We start from the raw sequence: 17,680 nt of genomic DNA on the forward strand, positions 1-17,680 counted from the left end.
TTATTCAGTAAACGAACTGTTTAGTGATCCAATCATGATGGCATAAGCGCACAACCAGAGTCATGGAACCCAGAAAGTTTCCATGACTTTGGCATATAACTATACTCATATATCGCCTTACAGTCTTACACTCCCTGGAAACGTTTGAGGGTACAGGGTACTGCACATTAAAGCTAAACATTAAGTTGCAATGTTAAGTAAAGCAGGCATTACGCCTCATATTGTAACGGCAGTGTATTTATTTGAAACTGCCTGAAGTTCGGCGATGGTATTTAAACCTTATTGCACGTTATTGTAATTACCTTATAATAATCCACTACCTTTTGTTTTTGATTTCATTATATTTTTGAACATTTGCTGAGAATATGGCTTTTTGTTTTAAGAATCTTCTACAAGCTATGTTGTTTTTTTTTACAAACTGTGAACTCAGTGGATTAAGGTACAATCATTGGGATGTACCACAAAGTTATAAAACAAACTCTGCAACAGCAGAAGCAAAGAGCATTTTTGGTATTTGCTAAGTTTCTTCTTGCAAGTAATAACAAATAATTTTTTCTGATGATATGTTGTGTATGATAGGAAAATAAGGAAAACAGTCTTGGCATTGAATATGGGAAAGCAGACAGTTGTTTTACTCTTTTACACAGAGAGTATACAGAACACGGGATGCAATATTGATATACAGACCATTCTATTTGAAAGATATTGTCACTTGAGGTTATAAGTGAAAATTAAAGGGGCAATGAGGGATTTTTTTATCTAAGGTGGCTTTCAGAAATTACATATTTATATAAAAAGTGATAGCAAAATTAATAACATTTATTGTGATTTATACATCCAGGTATCGTGGACCGTGTATATCGTGTAATTGGAGCGTGGAACGATAAGGCGTAGAAATCACCGTGGAAATAGGTGGAGCCAAGCTGGCCAAGCTCTTTTTCTCCACGGTTCACCCCACTGACCTACTCCAATGACGGATCTCCAAAGTTTATCCTGTAGAATATTCCGACCGTGGAATCGTTTTTTTTTTTTAGTATTCTCTAAGCAAATCGTGAATGTGTACAGATAACATGCGTCGTTTTTACCGTTAATTTATGTTAGAATATCTTGAATGATTTTACGTACGATAAACTATAGAAAATGGTTGTCACGACATGCTTTTATTCATCATTAAATCCAATGCGGTGGCCAGATGTATACCGTCTCATCCGCCCACAGTTCACACACTCACATTCTTCTTAATTGTAATCATTAAAGGTCAGATAAATCGGGGTGGCTAGTGTATGTGTATGTAAAAGAGTCATCTTCTGGTGGAGGTCGGTTGAAATAGCAAAATGTATAGTATTTGGGGGGAACTTTTGAAATTTAAGAGAAAGCCATCTTCTCCCAGATGAAGAGTTGATCCTATGTATACAAAGACCCAGAATTTTAAGGTACATAATCTTGACCTGATTTTCTTTGTTTTTATTTGATTAAACTTTTACTTTACTGACTTTTACTCTAATCCTTGTAGGAACAGGAAAAAACTTGTAGGCAGTATTTTTATAGGGTCTTATGACGTCCGTTTCTGGCAATAACCGCTGCCAAGAGTTAAATGAATATCGCGAAAGTAGAACTGGAAAAGTTTTCTTCATCAAATTAATCTATTTTAACTCTTAAATTGAATGATTGCAAGCAATGATCACAATGTATTATTACCATATTTGTTACAATTGAATTCCTCGTTTCCCTTCCATTACCCTGCCTGGAGGCAAATTCTACGGTGGATGACTCCGCTCAATTCCACTTTGATTTCCACGCCAAACTGTTCCACATTCGACGTTCCAACTTCCAAAATACACGATGTATACATGGTCCCATTTAAGGGGAAAGCTATTGAACTATGGTATGGAGTATGGATCAATACCGGATGCCGAATTTAGAATCTATAAATGCTGCATTGGAAAACATGTTTTTTTTTTTACTAATCGAAATTCCCCTTGTTAATTATTGAACAATAATTAAAATGTCACAATGACAGATAAAACGGTCAGCTGTTCTACTTTTGCCTTACAAAGTATGTGACAAATTGTGACATAGATACGTTAACGTAGATAATTGAATCGTTGGTGGACATCGATCGATATTATCGAATCAGCTGTTACGGTGTCACATATCATATGTGACATTTTGATAATTATAAATAACATTAACCGGGGAAAATTTCGACTAAAATACGTACAAAAATTAAACATGGGATAAAATTTAAACTATTGCCGAAATTCGTAAGCAACAAACAGAACAACAAAAAAATAGTAAGAAAAAGAAAATTCATCTGGCAATGTTCGTTATGGTAAGCTTGAGCTCTCTCACTCTTTTGTTTAGGGTGTGGTATGTGGTGTGAGCAGTTACGGTTTTTCCTGCATTTCAAATTGATTAATTACAGAGTTTTTATTGAATAAACAATAGAAGAATTTCCTGAACGATTCACCCGTTTTTTGGAAGCCCAAAAACAAAAACAAAATCCGTTTGTGTCTCGAAACGGGGTTCGATGAAGTAAGGGTGTGGCTTGGACGTCTCGATTTTACTGTGTTTTTTTTTTTTACTTTTACGACTGTACGGTGTTATTCCGGACAGTACTGAATGTGTTAAGTGTTGTCCTGTTTTAAGTACTGAGGTTTAATCACTGAATGAAGAAATTCGAAAACAAAATTGTTTTTGTGTTTTTACGTTAGTGCAAGAAATCTCCGGTAGATGTTTCTCACTGTTAATAAAAATAAGATGCTCAGGGCTTTTTTTTCTATTAATTTCTGATAGAATAAATTTTAAGAAGTGACGTACGATAATAAAAGAAATAAACAGAGGAAAGTGAAAGGAAGCAGTAACAGTTGGAAATAAGTTTCTTTCATTTTTGTTTAAATTATAATTTCCATTCGAAGACTTTAGTTTGGAATTGCTTATTTTAAATTTTGTTTACTCTTGTTTTAACTTTAAAAATGTATGTATGCATTTTTAAAGTTAAAAATCAAGTCAGGTTGAACAAAAATTAAATAAGTGAACAACACGGTGTAAGATTATCAGGTTGAACAAAAATGAAATAGGTGAACAACACACAATAGAGTTGGCTAACGTCCGAAGTTGCCAGTTCGATGAAATTGTGAAAAAAAACTTGGACACGAACTAGTAACAGTTCTTGCATGGCGGCTTACGGAGTTTCGCCCGTTGTAGTTTTAGTTTTAATTTTTTCCATTGAAATTATCTTTCTTTCCATTTATAATTGGATCACGAAATTCCTTCGTTATCAGGTAATCTTTTAATTTTTATTTGACCTCGATATAGACTGTACTTTATTTATTATTAATTTTTTTGTAGACGTGTTTACTTTCTGTAGCAGACAAAAATGGATGTTGTAGAGGAAACTGGCGGGCTGATAAGGGAGCCCGCCAGTTTTTGTCTGCTACAGAAAGTAAACACGTCTACAAAAAAATTAATAATAAATAAAGTACAGTCTATATCGAGGTCAAATAAAAATTACAAGATTACCTGATAACGAAGGAATTTCGTGATCCAATTATGAATGGAACGGAAGATAATTTCAATGGAAAAAATTAAAACTAAAACTACAATGGGCGAAACTCCGTAAGCCGCCATGCAAGAACAGTTACTAGTTCGTGTCCAATTTTTTTTTCACAATTTCATCGAACTGGCAACTTCGGACGTTAGCCAACTCTATACGTATTATGAAAAATTTATCTTCATAAAAGAATTCCTATAGACCAGTTTCGGAAAGGTTCTCTCAATTTCTCCCTATTTCCCCCCTTTTTCCCCAATTTTTCCCATTTTCCCCCATTTTTTCCTTTTTCCCAATTTCCCCAATTTTCCCCAACTTTCCCCAATTTTCCCCAATTTTCCCCGATTTTTCATCGAGTGAACCAGGGGAAAAAGAGTCGGGAACCCCTTGAATCAGTGAGTTATTCACTTGTAGTTGATGATTCAACAGCTCAGGTTATTGTAAACTCGTAGTGATGAAGGGACAACAACCAACGTAACACAACAGACAACAATAGAAGCTAATTATATTGTGTCATCCATATGTAGCAACCTCGGTGGTCTCTGTGTCAACAGTGCTATAGGAAAAGGAACGGTGAACAAAATTGTTGTGGAATGGGACATCAGTAATGAAGATTCGGCCACTCAAAACACACAGGAGACAACGGTAGATGTTGAAGATATATCATTTTGCGGCACGGGAAACGGCAGGGAGGTTTCGTTGAATATATCTAGAAGGAAACAAATCACGGAGGCAAAAATTAGGGCTGTTTGGCCGAGCAGCGATGAGGAAGTGTCTTTTCAACTACATCAGAACAATTTTTCCACTTCTCTAAAAAGTGATCGTGGAAATGAATTTCGTCACATTTCAATTCTATCACGATACCTGGCGGAGGGAGCAGGGGAAAAACTAAGACAGAAATTAATTGCAAGTTTATTTTTTAGCAATAGTGCCATTCGTGGGTCCCTATTGCAATTTGTGATGGTTTTATAATAAATTCAAATAAAACATGTTGCAACGTTGCTAGGATCTATGACTAGATCTGTCGAACAAAGTTTTGCTTTAGTTAAACAAAGGTTAAGTGAAATTGGAATCCAAAAATTTTGAAAAGGTGTTGGTGGAGCTAAACATTTACTTCTCCTCGTCAGTTGATACTTCTTATACGAATAACTTTAGTTGATATTCCCACTCCTTAAAGTTGATACAGTAGTAAACCAGTCATTTTGATGAAATTCATTTGTTTGAAATAATCTGGAAAGAAAGTTGTAAAAATATTTTCTCAACTAGGTCTAACGGAAAATTTACTGTTTACTTTTTAAGGTGGGAGTGGCTGTGCATGCCGGACCAGATGGATCCGTTCGGAAGACGTGGAGCCATCCAGTCGAAAGTAATCAGTATTGATATTCCACGTGCCGCCAACAACCTTCTAAAAAGATAAATAATAAACGCAAACATCATGATTGGCAAATTATGACACTTGCCCCATTGGTTTCGTTAGTGCTTCTGATTTGATTTTTGAAATCTTCAATTGCAAGAAACTCTTCTATCAGATCTAGGCTTGTAAGCGACTAGCTGAAGACCAATAATTTATCACCAATCAGCTCGCACTCCCGAAGAATATCCATCAGCAGAACAAATTTTCCATTGTGTTCTATGTTGTTAATTTCGTTTTCTGAGATTAAATCTGACCACCAAGGACTGCTGGATGACGTTAAAGCTTGGTCAACCGGATCTTGCATACACACGTCTTCGCCTTTTTTCAGTGTTTTTGTTTTCAAAGCATTGGTCAAAAAAAGAAATTTTTAATAAGAAAAAGAGGAAAATCAAGATGTTTACCGAAAATTTGTTCCTCGGTCCTCATGAGGTAATCGTCGTCATCGTCGTTTTTGGCATTTTTTTTCGCCGTTCCTTCACCACTACTGGAAATTTTTGAAACAGCATGTCGAGTTGAGTTCCTTGAATCCGGACGATTACATGCCAAAAGCAAAGCCTTTGGATGAGTCCAAACTCGGGCAAGCTGCTGAAAGTCGCTGAACAATCCAGCACTTTCACCTTGATTTCCGGAGGGTTGGATACTCCCTCCTTTAGTGTGATTTTCCAAATAATAAAGGTAAAGGCGGATTTGGAGCTCCGACATCCTTATAGATACAACATATTCATATTTGGATGGTAAAAAGGGTGCGAGGACGTTGCTGTCAAAACGCTGAACAATATCTAGTGTCAGAAAAACAGGATAATCAGATAGGAACCATGTTCTCATGGTTCGACACATCAAAAATTCTTATCCTATCTATCATAGGATTCATTGTATTCATCATATCCCTACGCATATTGATCATTTGTGACCCTTTTACAAGAATCATGGAAAAAATTCGACAAGCTAGAAGATTAAGACGATATGGAATAAATACGGAAGAAGCGCACGAATTAACTTCAATGATCCCAAATTCAGGCACTCAACCACCGGAAGAAATAATAGAGCAACCGTTCACTAGGATGACGGCTCCTACACCTCTTACCATGGAAAGACCCACACAATCACGCCCGGCTCAACCAAGCGCACCGAAACAACGTAATATTTATCCTGTCATGGAAGAAAACTGGGAATCCGATCAAGCTCGCAAATGCACAGGAAAACACACGACTTGCACTTATGTTGTGGGTTATGGAATGGTATGGGAAGACCTTTGCAGATGCTCAACAGAAGTTGAATCTAAAAACAACTAACATTTAAAAAAAAAAAAAACAAAACAAACTTAACAAGTTTTTATTTTGGGTGAAAGGGGAAAGTAGTAAATGTATTAAAAACTCGAAATATGAAAACTTCAAGTGAATTGTCCTTAAACAGCCACCAAACACACAAGTGTTAAGTAAAAGTGGAAGTTTTAACTAAAAAAAAAAAAAAATGATGGAACAGAACAGTGAAGACGCAGTGCAACGTAATGAAGCAAGTGATAGTGAAAGCCAACCAGAAATAAACTACTTGGTGATTGAAAGTGAAAGTGAAACGGACAGTGAAACGCAACGAGATGGGCTCTTCGGTGATTATGGTTTTTATCCACCAACGTTCGAATTTAATCCAAATGCTACAGAAAAAGAAACATTACCTAAATGTAGTAACTGTGCGATGAAAACGCGCCCAACCTTATCGGCAGCAAGAGCAGATGCCGTGCAGAAACGAACACAAGCCATCACACGACTACGTGAGCAAGAAATTTTCCTCGAAATGATATACGCTCCAAGGGAAGAAATAAGAAGATGTATCATCCAGAAGTTAGGACCCGCTGCATGGGATTACCATCCGAAGGCAGAATTTCTAAACCAGAAATTTAACGACAAAACACTACTTCATACAAGCGTGAAAGCGGGAAAACTGGACATAACGGATTTACTGTTAGACTACGGAGCTGACCCAGATATAGAAGAGGATGGCCAGACCATCGCACATAGAGCGGCAGCAGAAAATAACAAGCTCTTGATCAGGATATTACGATATCACAAATACAAGTTTTCATCGTACAATAGCCTTGGAGAAACACCACTAATGGTCGCCATCGACTACGGGCATGAAGAAGTGGCCAGTTATTTGTGGATAAGTTCCAACGTTGCACAAATGGCGAAGGACAACAGCACCGTCCTACATTATGCCGCCAAACATGGAAACAACACTCTCGCTAGGGCAGCATGTGAAAGGAAAATTCACATTAACATCAATCAAACGACTAAACCAGGAAACTATACGGCCCTACACCTAGCCACAATGTATAGGCAAGATCTCATAACAAATATCTTATTGGAACACGGAGCAGATCCAGACATAACTGATGTCAATGGAAACACCCCGCGGGATTACGCGTTTGATGAACATAGGAGAAACATATTTGAAGACTGGAAATGTATAAGAAGCCGCAAGAGAAAGGCTTCTGGCAATGAATAAGATTGAAGCAAAACAAAATTGAAGAACCAACAACAGTTTATTACCACTACTACAACAAAAACACTAAAATGAAAACATTTCACAAATTACATTCATTAGACAGAATCTTCGAATTCCTCCAGCAGGCATTCCGGTAAAAACGCCGCAGATCGAGAAGTGGGATAGAAAATATCCTCGCCTGACTCCAACCACCACAACAACCTAGCGAGATGTTGAGGATAAAGATCGCGGTATCTCGCATATCCAGGATATCGGCTAAAAACAGATAATAAGAAAACATTAACAGAATCGGAAACATAAAAGAAAGAAAAGGAAAACCAACTCACACGTAGTAATAATCACCGATCCAAACTCGCTGAAAGCCAAAATAGAAAGCAGAGGAAGGAGCACAGGGATTATTGAGTAGTGAAAACAACAGCAATTGCACTATCAATTCCTTGTCCTCGGGTCGAAATCGAGCAAAGAAACGAGACGGCGAAGAAAACAACAACACCCAGATCAGATGCAAAACATCATCAAAATTGCCCCGATGGCGCAACAAAAATTGTAAAGAGTCAACCTCCATTGTAAAACTCAAAACAAATGACACGAAACGACAACGAACGACAGAAAACCAAGAACCGACGTAAAAGAACGGCAAGAAAAAACTAAAAGAAGAGAAGAGAAGAAAAGCATACAAGAAAAAAAAAAAAAACGATTGAAATTTGCAGTAGCATTCCAGTAAAAAGGAACGTAGACCAACAATTATTAACTAACACTTTATTAGCATAAAAGACAATGAATAACGGTATAGAAAACATATCTTGTATTTTGTGCCTCATACTTTAGCCCAACAAACAAAAATAACGGCGAAGGAAAGAAAGTAGGTGACGGGTAAAAACAAGTTTTCACCTAACCATTGCCACGCCACATGCCGAAGAGAAGTAAGGAGAAGAAGAAAATCAGAAGACAAAGAGAAAATTGGAGGACCAATTTATTCTTGCCGAAGGGGGGAAGGAATGTAATAGACCGCAGCAACTCCTCCTAGCAACAGCAGCCCCACCCAGTAAGAAGGTCGTCACGAATGCAACCTTCCCTGCGGATAATAGTTAATGATAAAAGTAAAAGTTATTGTAAACCCCTCCCTTCTTAACCTTCAATCTTGTGGTATATAAGTGCATGGTTGTATCGTCTTAAGTAGAGTTAGTTTACTGGCAAATACACAGTCTAGAAACTATTACACTAGCAACAATGAAATTTTATAATGCCAATGAATTAATAAATTTCCATCAACAAATTTGGAAAACAGTTTTTAAAATATTAGCTTACTTTCAAGCATCTTATGAAGAATAAGAGTTTTTGTTTTTGAACGTGTTTAGTGTCTACATCCACACGTAATCCTGCACTGCGTACCGAAGATAGGTTCTGCTCTAAGACGTCGTCTTTCATCTCCTTAATAGGCTCCCGGTTAAAAGTGTTAACCGTCTCAATCTTCTGAATCGTGTGGGAGTGATCCGTTACGACTAGCTTCGGAGATTCCGTCTTCTTGTTCACCACCATTTTCTTCCGCAACCTGTGAAAACCAGAATGTTCATTTGTGTGGTTCACGGTGCTAACGTCAAGCGTGAAAGTCGCGTCGCAAGAAACCACGGTCGTTAAATCAGGATTCTTTGAGAAAACGTTCCTTACGGATTTCCTGAACGCAGATAATCTGGATTTCTTGTGTTCTGAGTCAGCAGAAGTTGATTGTTGGTCGGTTGGTGCAACAATTACCGCTTCCTCTAGTACGTCGGCCCCCTGATCTTGTGTGGCGTCCGTCTTCGAGCTCAAGGAGTGCACGTCCGCGTCAGTAGTCGGTTCGTTCGACACTAGTGGCGACGATGTGGACTTCAGCGATAATGCATCAGTTCCGCGTGCGCAAATCGCGTCCTGAAAAGGTGCGTCGCAATCTGCCGCATCATCCGCCTGAGAGACCGTGTCCGCTGGTGGTGCCGATGGTGTCATAGGCTGTATTTCTTTTACTTTATCAGTCGCGATGATAGTCTTCAAACTCCCCCCATATCTTTGCGTATAGGTTGTTGAGGTTGAAATTATTGTAATGGCCGGTTCAATCCACTCAAAATGCCCGCCGCCATCCTCATAGGTGGTGGCCATTAGGTGGATTACAGGCACTACTGGTTCCTCTTCTGGTAACAGACCGTATATACGTGTCTGACACCTCCTAACCTCGTTACGACGGTGGTCTTCAACGTGCAAGCACACACCTATTCCCACCGCCCTTGCGAACAGTCTTACATCTTCAAAATTTCCCCACCCTTGGATCGTGTCAGGTCCATACGCGAGGTGTTCATGTTCGCTCAACGCCTCAGGTGTTTTGCACTGTGCCAAGATAAAGGCCCGCACGTGGTGAGCTTTAACTCCCACTTTATCCAAAGAGCAGGCTCTTTGAAGTGTTAAGAAGACCAAATGTTAAGAAACACAAAACAAAACTGTTCGAAAGTAACGAATTTGTATTGCAACTCTACACTTGAGTCTACAAAACAAGATCTCCTAGACCGTAGCTCTAGCTCAAACGGTTCTCTAACAGCAACTTGCGGTGATGCCGCTGGCTGCGCAATCAACTCACTCTGAGGGGCATCCACAACCTGTTTCTTCCTTCTACGGTTCCTTTTCTTCTTATCCGCGTCAACCACACCAGAGGAAACCTCGAGTGTAGGAGCTGGGACGTGCTGAACTTGTGGAATTACTTTACTAACACGTGAGACGGGCCTTGAAGCTACGGTCGGGTTTGAAAGCAAATTATCGAAGCGCGTCGCCCGTGGCAAGTGGGCGACACGCCATTCGGGCACAGCTAAGAAAACACTCACACCGTTCCAATTCTTTGGCTCAAATCTCAAAACTTCACTGTTCGGGTCGGATTTTGCCCGCATGAGCGTGACTAGCGCCCCAAGCATCGGGTTCTTAGAGTCCGGACCCTTAATAAAAACTATCTTTACGCTACGACGAACATCAATCATCATAGCGCTATCACGTACAATGATAACGCGTTCATTCGCGCACTTGACACCAGAAGCGCGCAAAGCAATCGTCATCTTGAATCTAGCTGTTTCAGTAAGTGCGAAAGGGTTTATCACAAGGAAGATAGAGATCTCAAGATCTCCCTCTTCACCGCAAAATCCGCACATAAAATCATTCTTGACCCCCCCCCCACCGCTGGTTGAGCGTTGGACTAAGGAATTCTGCATGATCAAAGTCTGATATAGGTTTTTTAATACGTGAACGTGAACGTGAAGGTGAATACGTGAAAGCAGCAATTGCCGTCGCCGGGAACCGGTACGACAACATCGCAATCACATGCATATTGTAAAGAACCAAAACAAATTATTCTTTATCATTTTCATTATTTTTTCCCTACCCTTTATTCTTACGTAACATTAATTTTTTATACGCCCTCTTTTCTATGTAATTTCTTCCTTAGACGTCTTACAGACTGATTTACCCTTCAAACGTTTCAACTAAATTTTCTTGTAGTTCGACCTTCACGAACCCCGTATAAAAACTTTTGTTCTATAGAAAATAGCGAGAGTCACTTTTCACAATTCAGTTCCTAAAGAGTTGTTCCCCAATTTTTTGTGCTACTGAAATAAACTTTACTAGAAACGACAATGAAAAAGTAAGTTAAAATATTAATAACTTACAATATCTACAGTATTATTATTATAAACTTTTACTACTCCATAAGAACCTTTATATTTAGAAGTAAATTTCCTACTATCACCATCCTTAACTACACGAATACTTAAAAACAGAAGGAAGGACAGAAAAGAAGAGCTATAGAGGGACAGTGAGACAAACAAACAGACCAATGAGGGAACCTACATAGTTCAAGAGATACATAGAACGGATATTTTGAGATTATCGGGACGACTCCAAGTGGTTTAGCTTCCTCTTTTTCCTACCACTCCTCCAAGTTTCTTCGGTACGGGACGTCCCAGTTGTCGGCATACCAGCCGTACAGCGGTGGATGACGCCGTGATGGATCCAGATCCAGGATACGTTTAAGCGTATCCACGGCGGCACGCCAGTTGCCGTCCTGGATAAGAGAATATAGCTGGTCGGCCAAGCGGAGGGTTCGGGTTTGGAGTTCCGCCTCCCATTGTTGCATACGTTGCACCCATGAGTAGTTACGTGAGCGACTCCTGAGGGTGTTCGGGCGCACAACCGGCGCACGTTCGTAAACGAGATCCGGCTGCTGCTGCGGTTGTTGAGGTACGTCCTCCGCCGTATGGGATGGTAGGAACCGTTGCAATCGGACCTTGATTTGGGAGAGTGTTTGTTTGATCTCCTCTGCCAGCTGCACGTTGTTCGGGTTGACTGCTCCCGGGAAGTTGTCCAATTTCCTCAGCAACGAGTTGATTTCCGGAACTAGCGGTTCCAGTGGAGTCAGCAGGCGTAGCTCCCGCAGGTAGAAGATTAGGTTGCGGATGTCTATCAGGAACGACTGTTGATGGGTCAGTAGCTGCACTTCCAAGTGGGAGGATAACTCTCTCAATTCGTTCGTTAGATGTAGGTAGCGTTCTTCTCGGTGTCTGATGGAAGTTCCAAAATTCTGAAACGAGGCTAAGATTGTCTCGTGTCTCTGTGGTGTCACGCCTTGCAGTTCCGTGATGCAGTGAATTTAACTCAGCAGAAATATCAGGAATTGTCTCGCATGTGATATGAAGATCGATGTCAGCACGGACGCTTGGGCTTCCGATTGGGTTGTTTTCTTCACCTGTGCGTGTAGTTTCACCTGTAGGATCGACGTCAGATGCCTCAGCAGGATCGTAGGTTCTGTCCACACCGTCATTGGATTCTGGTTGGGTAAATAGTGGTTCGATAGACGGATGTCTTGAATCAACCAAATTAGCTGTACCCAGGTCTTCGGATCGGTCGACTGAAAGTCCGCTTCTCTCTCCTTCAGGCTCTTGATCGCAAGGATTAGGTACGGAAGCTGTCTCGTTTTGGGCTGGAATATCTTCTGTTGATTGTTCTTGATTTTGTTGAATAGATGTCGTAGGCTCAGGTTCAGTTGATTTTCCATTCGGGGAGATCCTCGTGAAAAACCCTAACACAGTTTTTGCTACTGAACTAGACTTAGGCGAAACTTTTGGAGGAGACTTAGCTGGAGAAATACGCGCAGCAATTCTAGCAAAAATAGAGGGTGAACGCTCCTCTGAAACGGTTCCAGAGGCAAAACTACCTCTGGGTTTCCGTCTGGAAACAAGATCAAGACGAGCTACGGATTCGTACGCACCGTTAGACCTAAGCTTAATTAACTGAGAACTAGCTCTAGATGGTTGTGTACTTACAACGGAAGAAGCGGGTTTACTAGCCGGTTCAGAAATTGGTTTGGGAGTGGTACAAGCTGGACATGTATCAGGTGCAATTTGGGGTTCAACATGCAACTTATCAAAATTAAGTGATCTAGCAACAGTTGGCTCACTGGGCAGGGGAACATTAATTTGGGGCACACTGGGTTGTATGGGAGTTCGTGGAATTCTAGACCCGCCAGTAATAACATCATCATTCATTGTGGTTGAGTTCAAAAAGCGCTGCCACCATTATGTAATACATCCCTTTGGGGGTTGAGTACTACAAAGAATTAAATGTTGTTTGGAATAGGAATATAAGTGAACACGGAGGCGAATTACCCACAATGGTAGACGTGTATTTTACTTGACTAAGGCCATAAGAATTACACGGGACAGGACATACAATATGACAAGAAAGGGAATAACGAGCCAAACCATAATTACCAACAGAATAAGGACAATTTGGAAGCTTACCGATGTAGCGCGAGCGTTACGGGAGCGCACGTTGGTAAAACGATACGAAGTGGCTTGTGGTAGCGAGAGCGGGACGCGGGGAAACAGACAGTTCAAAAGGGAGAAAAGCACGAGACAAAGTTTAAGAGTAGGGAAAGAGACAAGTGCACGAATAAACGCACAGAATTAACAATCAACAATTCGACTACTAAACGTTTCAGAACTGTGAGAAGACTCTAGCAAATTCAAGAATTTGCACCAAAAGAGTTTCCGCGTCTAAACGTTGTGGAAGTTGCCGAACGACTCTGTTTGTCGGAAATGTGGGTTCATCACGAAACCTCGCATTTCGGGAGTGGTCACAGACGCTGATGGCCTGTCGCAACTCGGCACGAGCAACCAATCAAGAGATGTTTTATTAATTGATTGATTATGACGTGTAAGCAACCAATCAACTGATTGTTTATTTATTGTGCGATATGCGCACCAGTTGCAGGTGTTCATCGAGGTCAGCGAAAAGCGTTGATGACTTCATCTCCGGATTGACAAACAACGTTTTAAGGAAGTAAACAGGAAATACGATACGAATTGTAAACGTTAACATAAGGAAAAAGGTGGATATCATAAGTGAAAAAGGGAGTAACGTAAGATCATAAAATGTGGGCATGTTCAGTAAATATATTTGTAGGCCTTCGTTACACTATCTTCTACAACATTTTTCTTCTCTTTTGCTCGCTTGTGTAACGAGCCAACTGCATTATTTACGCTTTACAGAAGATGGCAAATCTGCACGGACCTTGAGTGTACGCAAGGTGTACACCAAGGAAACGCCCACATGACCAAGTGACCACATGCCACCGCCATCTAAGCCACACCCAATGTGCCACTTGCAATTCTGTATAAAAAGCAATGTTATTCGCAACAATAGTTAGAGTAGTGTCATGCTTCTTGGTTTGATTGTATTGCTATTGTAGAAGTCAAATAAATACACGTCTGGCAAATCTTACAATTGGAGGTCCCAACGAGACTTGAAATTGAAATAAAAGATTTGCCATCTTCTTAAAAAGAAAGAGTTACCTAACATCATGGTAACAGAAGAACAGGACAATAAAATCGGAAACATGTTTTCCTGGTTTGACACATTAAAAATGATGGCTCTCTCCGCGATAGGATTCATCCTATTTCTCATCTGTCTAAGAATTTTTATTGCCTGTAACCCTATTCCACGGATTAAGGAAAGCTTCAGACGACGCAAACAATCACGTAAAGTGAGCGAAAGTGATATTCAAGAAATGGATTCCATGATACCAGAACCCATCTACAGCGCTGGAGGAGCAAATGAAAAACCGTTCATTAGGGAATTTGCACCTTTAATGACGTCAGCGACCGAAACACCAAAAGAAAACCTTTCGTCGATAAACACACCGAGTGCACCAAAGAAAGTAAAATGGTATCCTATCGAAGAATTAAAATGGGAAAACGAGCAAAACAAGGAATGTACGGGAAGGCACACGACATGCAGCTATGTCGTTGGCTACGGAAGGGTGGGGGAGGATCTATGCAGATGTACTCCAGAAGACCATTTAAAACGCACAATTAACAAATAACGAAAAAAAAACAAAAAAAACAACAACACCAAGCATTAAAAAAAAATGGTAGATGTAGTAAAGGAATTTATTTCCATTCAGAACTTAAAAAAAAAAAAAAAATCAAATCATCCTCAGCAAAATCATTCAAATGGTTCAAAACAGCCAATCGGACTTGACGGTGCTCAAGTCGTATCTGAATCTCGGAATATGTCAGCTCCGGATATATGTTCGAAACCGAAACCGAAGGATGATAAATGTCATCCCCGGATTCAGCCCACCACAAGAACCGTGCGTGCAGCAGTGGAAGAATATCGCGAAGTCGGGCGTAGCCAGGATATTCACTATATATTAAAAAAAAAAAAAAAAAAAAACAATAAAGGAATTCCGAAAACAAGAAAAGGATAACACAAATGAACAAGAAAACGGATTTACTTGTAGTAGAAGTCATTGCACCAAACTGGCTGTACCACAGATACGGGAGCAACGGGACAGAAAACACCACTTCGAACCGTGTTGAATAATTCTTCGAACAACTGGACATCGACAGTGGTGAAACGACGATATTCTCAACACGGATTTGGAAACATCACCGGGTGGAAGAGTGAAAAAGTCATTTTAATTTCAGCAAGATGCTGAAAAACGAAGTCTAACGTATACATCACGGAAAGTGGGGGATTCAAAAACAACAGCAAAGACAGCCAAGCGACAACTGAAGAACAAAGAACACGCTACACCAGACTATTTCGATCGCCTTGACGCAATCTTTAAAAAAAATGTAATAATAATAAATAATAAATAAAAAAAGGGGGGAGGGGAAGAAATAACTTTCCATAAACCACTTTGCAGAAGAGAGAAATCGTGTACGAAACTGAAACTCTATATAAGGAGGAGTCGTTAAAATCTAGCATTTACATATAAGGTAAGACGTTTTTCTTAAAAGGAGGGATCAATTAAACAAAACATTCAAAAAAAAAAAAAAAAGCTTCTCAGACTAGAAGATAGTTAAAGACAAAGGACATCTAATAAAACATTGACATTCAAAGTAGATTTCTTTTGTAGATAATCGTAAGCAACGTTGAGCATGTTAGGGGTGGGTACTCCAACTATATAACAGACAAACAAGCAAGAAAAGTTTTAGTTGTATTACCAACCTTCCACGGAAAGATACATAAAAAAAAAAATTAACCAAACCAAGAAAAACGAAGAACTAACAAATGTTGACTGGAGTGATGAAATCTTGATGACTGGGATTGAAGAAGATACCCCACAATTGGAAATAAGTGAAACGCTACCAACAGGAAACGACTGGGAAGACGAACTCTTAGCTAATCTAATGAGTAATGAAGCTATAGGTGAGAAACAAATTAGTGCGAACGCAAGTGAAAGTATGCAGGAGTCACGGAATATAAATATGGAAGAAGACGTAACAAGATACAGCAATAGTGACAATGATTGTGAATTTATGCAAAAGAAAAGATACAGCAATAGTGAAAGCGATAGTGAATTTATGCAAGAGAAAAGTACTATATCACCATCAGAAACTGAAGAAGAAGAAACATCATCGAGTAAAGTGGGTCACTACTATAGTAAAATAGAAAGTGACTTAGACCCATCGTCGTCAGACAGTGAAACGGTCGCCAACTGCAAGGCAGTAAGTGTAATCAACAACGAAGAAGAACAGGAAACTTGGTCATTACCAGTTCCTTTAATAACACAAACGGCCTACTGTAAAAAATGTATGATGAAAACATTTCCAGCTATGGACACGGAGATGACACGAAGAAGAATCATCGCCATAACGATGTTGATGAAAGGAGAGTTCAACTACAATTTGCTGGAAGTATCAAGAGAAATGATCAGAAACCACCTACTAGAAGCAAGAGAAAATGGGAAAAACATAAAACCAATTCTGGACACTGTTTTCCCCAATGGAACAACATTATTACACGGGAGTGTGATAAAAGAAAGATTCGATGTGACGGATATGTTCCTCCAATACGGAGCTGATAGCAATATTTACGAGGAGGGGATGACAATAGCACACCGAGCAGCAGCGGATAATAATGTCCATTTACTCCGTATTCTATCCCATCACGGTAACATATTCAACATCCAAAACAGCATGGGAGAGCCGCCATTACTAGTGGCTATAGCTCTCAATATTATGGAATGTGTTAAATATTTGTGGATGGATCGAATTATTGTGCACCAAACGCTGGATGAAGAAACAGTGTTACATTATGCTGCTAAATATAACAACGAATTTGTCGCGGAAGTATGTCCAGCAGAATTCATCAATAGAAGATCACGCACATCAAAGGAAACTGCGTTGCAAATAGCTGTAAGGTACAGGCACACAGATATTATAGAAATATTGTTACGTCGAGGAGCTCGAGATGATAACCTCAATACGGACGGAAGATATGCACAGGACTATATAGATGACGAAATTAGCACTCGAAATCTATTCCGAAAATTCCGAGTGCTAAAAAGAAAAAATAAGTGTACCAACAGCCAGACATCATCTAAAAGAAATTAACACCCCATTATTTTAATCAGCGCAAAATGTTACCAATGCTACAATATGTTAGACGCTTCTTATAAATACATATTATGGCGCAATTCACGTTGCCTTCCTAAAACCTGAAGTCTGCACACAAAGGTGAAATTGGAGGACCAATTTATCCTGCCGCACAGGGGGGAAGGAATGTAACGAGCCAACTGCATTATTTACGCTTTACAGAAGATGGCAAATCTGCACGGACCTTGAGTGTACGCAAGGTGTACACCAAGGAAACGCCCACATGACCAAGTGACCACACGCCACCGCCATCTAAGCCAC

General features: G+C 39.8%; 2 long non-coding RNA genes and 1 pseudogene across 2 annotated transcripts; 1 reads left to right on the forward strand and 2 right to left on the reverse strand.

Moving 5' to 3' along the window:
- Positions 1–43: 43 nt before the first annotated feature.
- Positions 44–1,880, forward strand: LOC116916936. Its single transcript, XR_004390928.2, has 4 exons — positions 44–510; positions 580–764; positions 842–1,433; positions 1,514–1,880. It is a non-coding gene; the product is annotated as an uncharacterized LOC116916936 (long non-coding RNA).
- On the reverse strand, positions 1,142–2,481 carry LOC123470162. The gene is made up of 4 exons (XR_006643704.1): positions 2,353–2,481; positions 1,699–1,934; positions 1,494–1,628; positions 1,142–1,404 (listed from the first exon to the last, which is right to left on the reverse strand). It is a non-coding gene; the product is annotated as an uncharacterized LOC123470162 (long non-coding RNA).
- A 2,363-nt stretch (positions 2,482–4,844) lies between these two features.
- On the reverse strand, positions 4,845–5,804 carry LOC116936778 (annotated as a pseudogene).
- Positions 5,805–17,680: the final 11,876 nt, after the last annotated feature.

The sequence above is a fragment of the Daphnia magna genome, linkage group LG2 (assembly GCF_020631705.1).
Source record: "Daphnia magna isolate NIES linkage group LG2, ASM2063170v1.1, whole genome shotgun sequence".
Taxonomy (NCBI): Eukaryota; Metazoa; Arthropoda; class Branchiopoda; order Diplostraca; family Daphniidae; genus Daphnia; species Daphnia magna.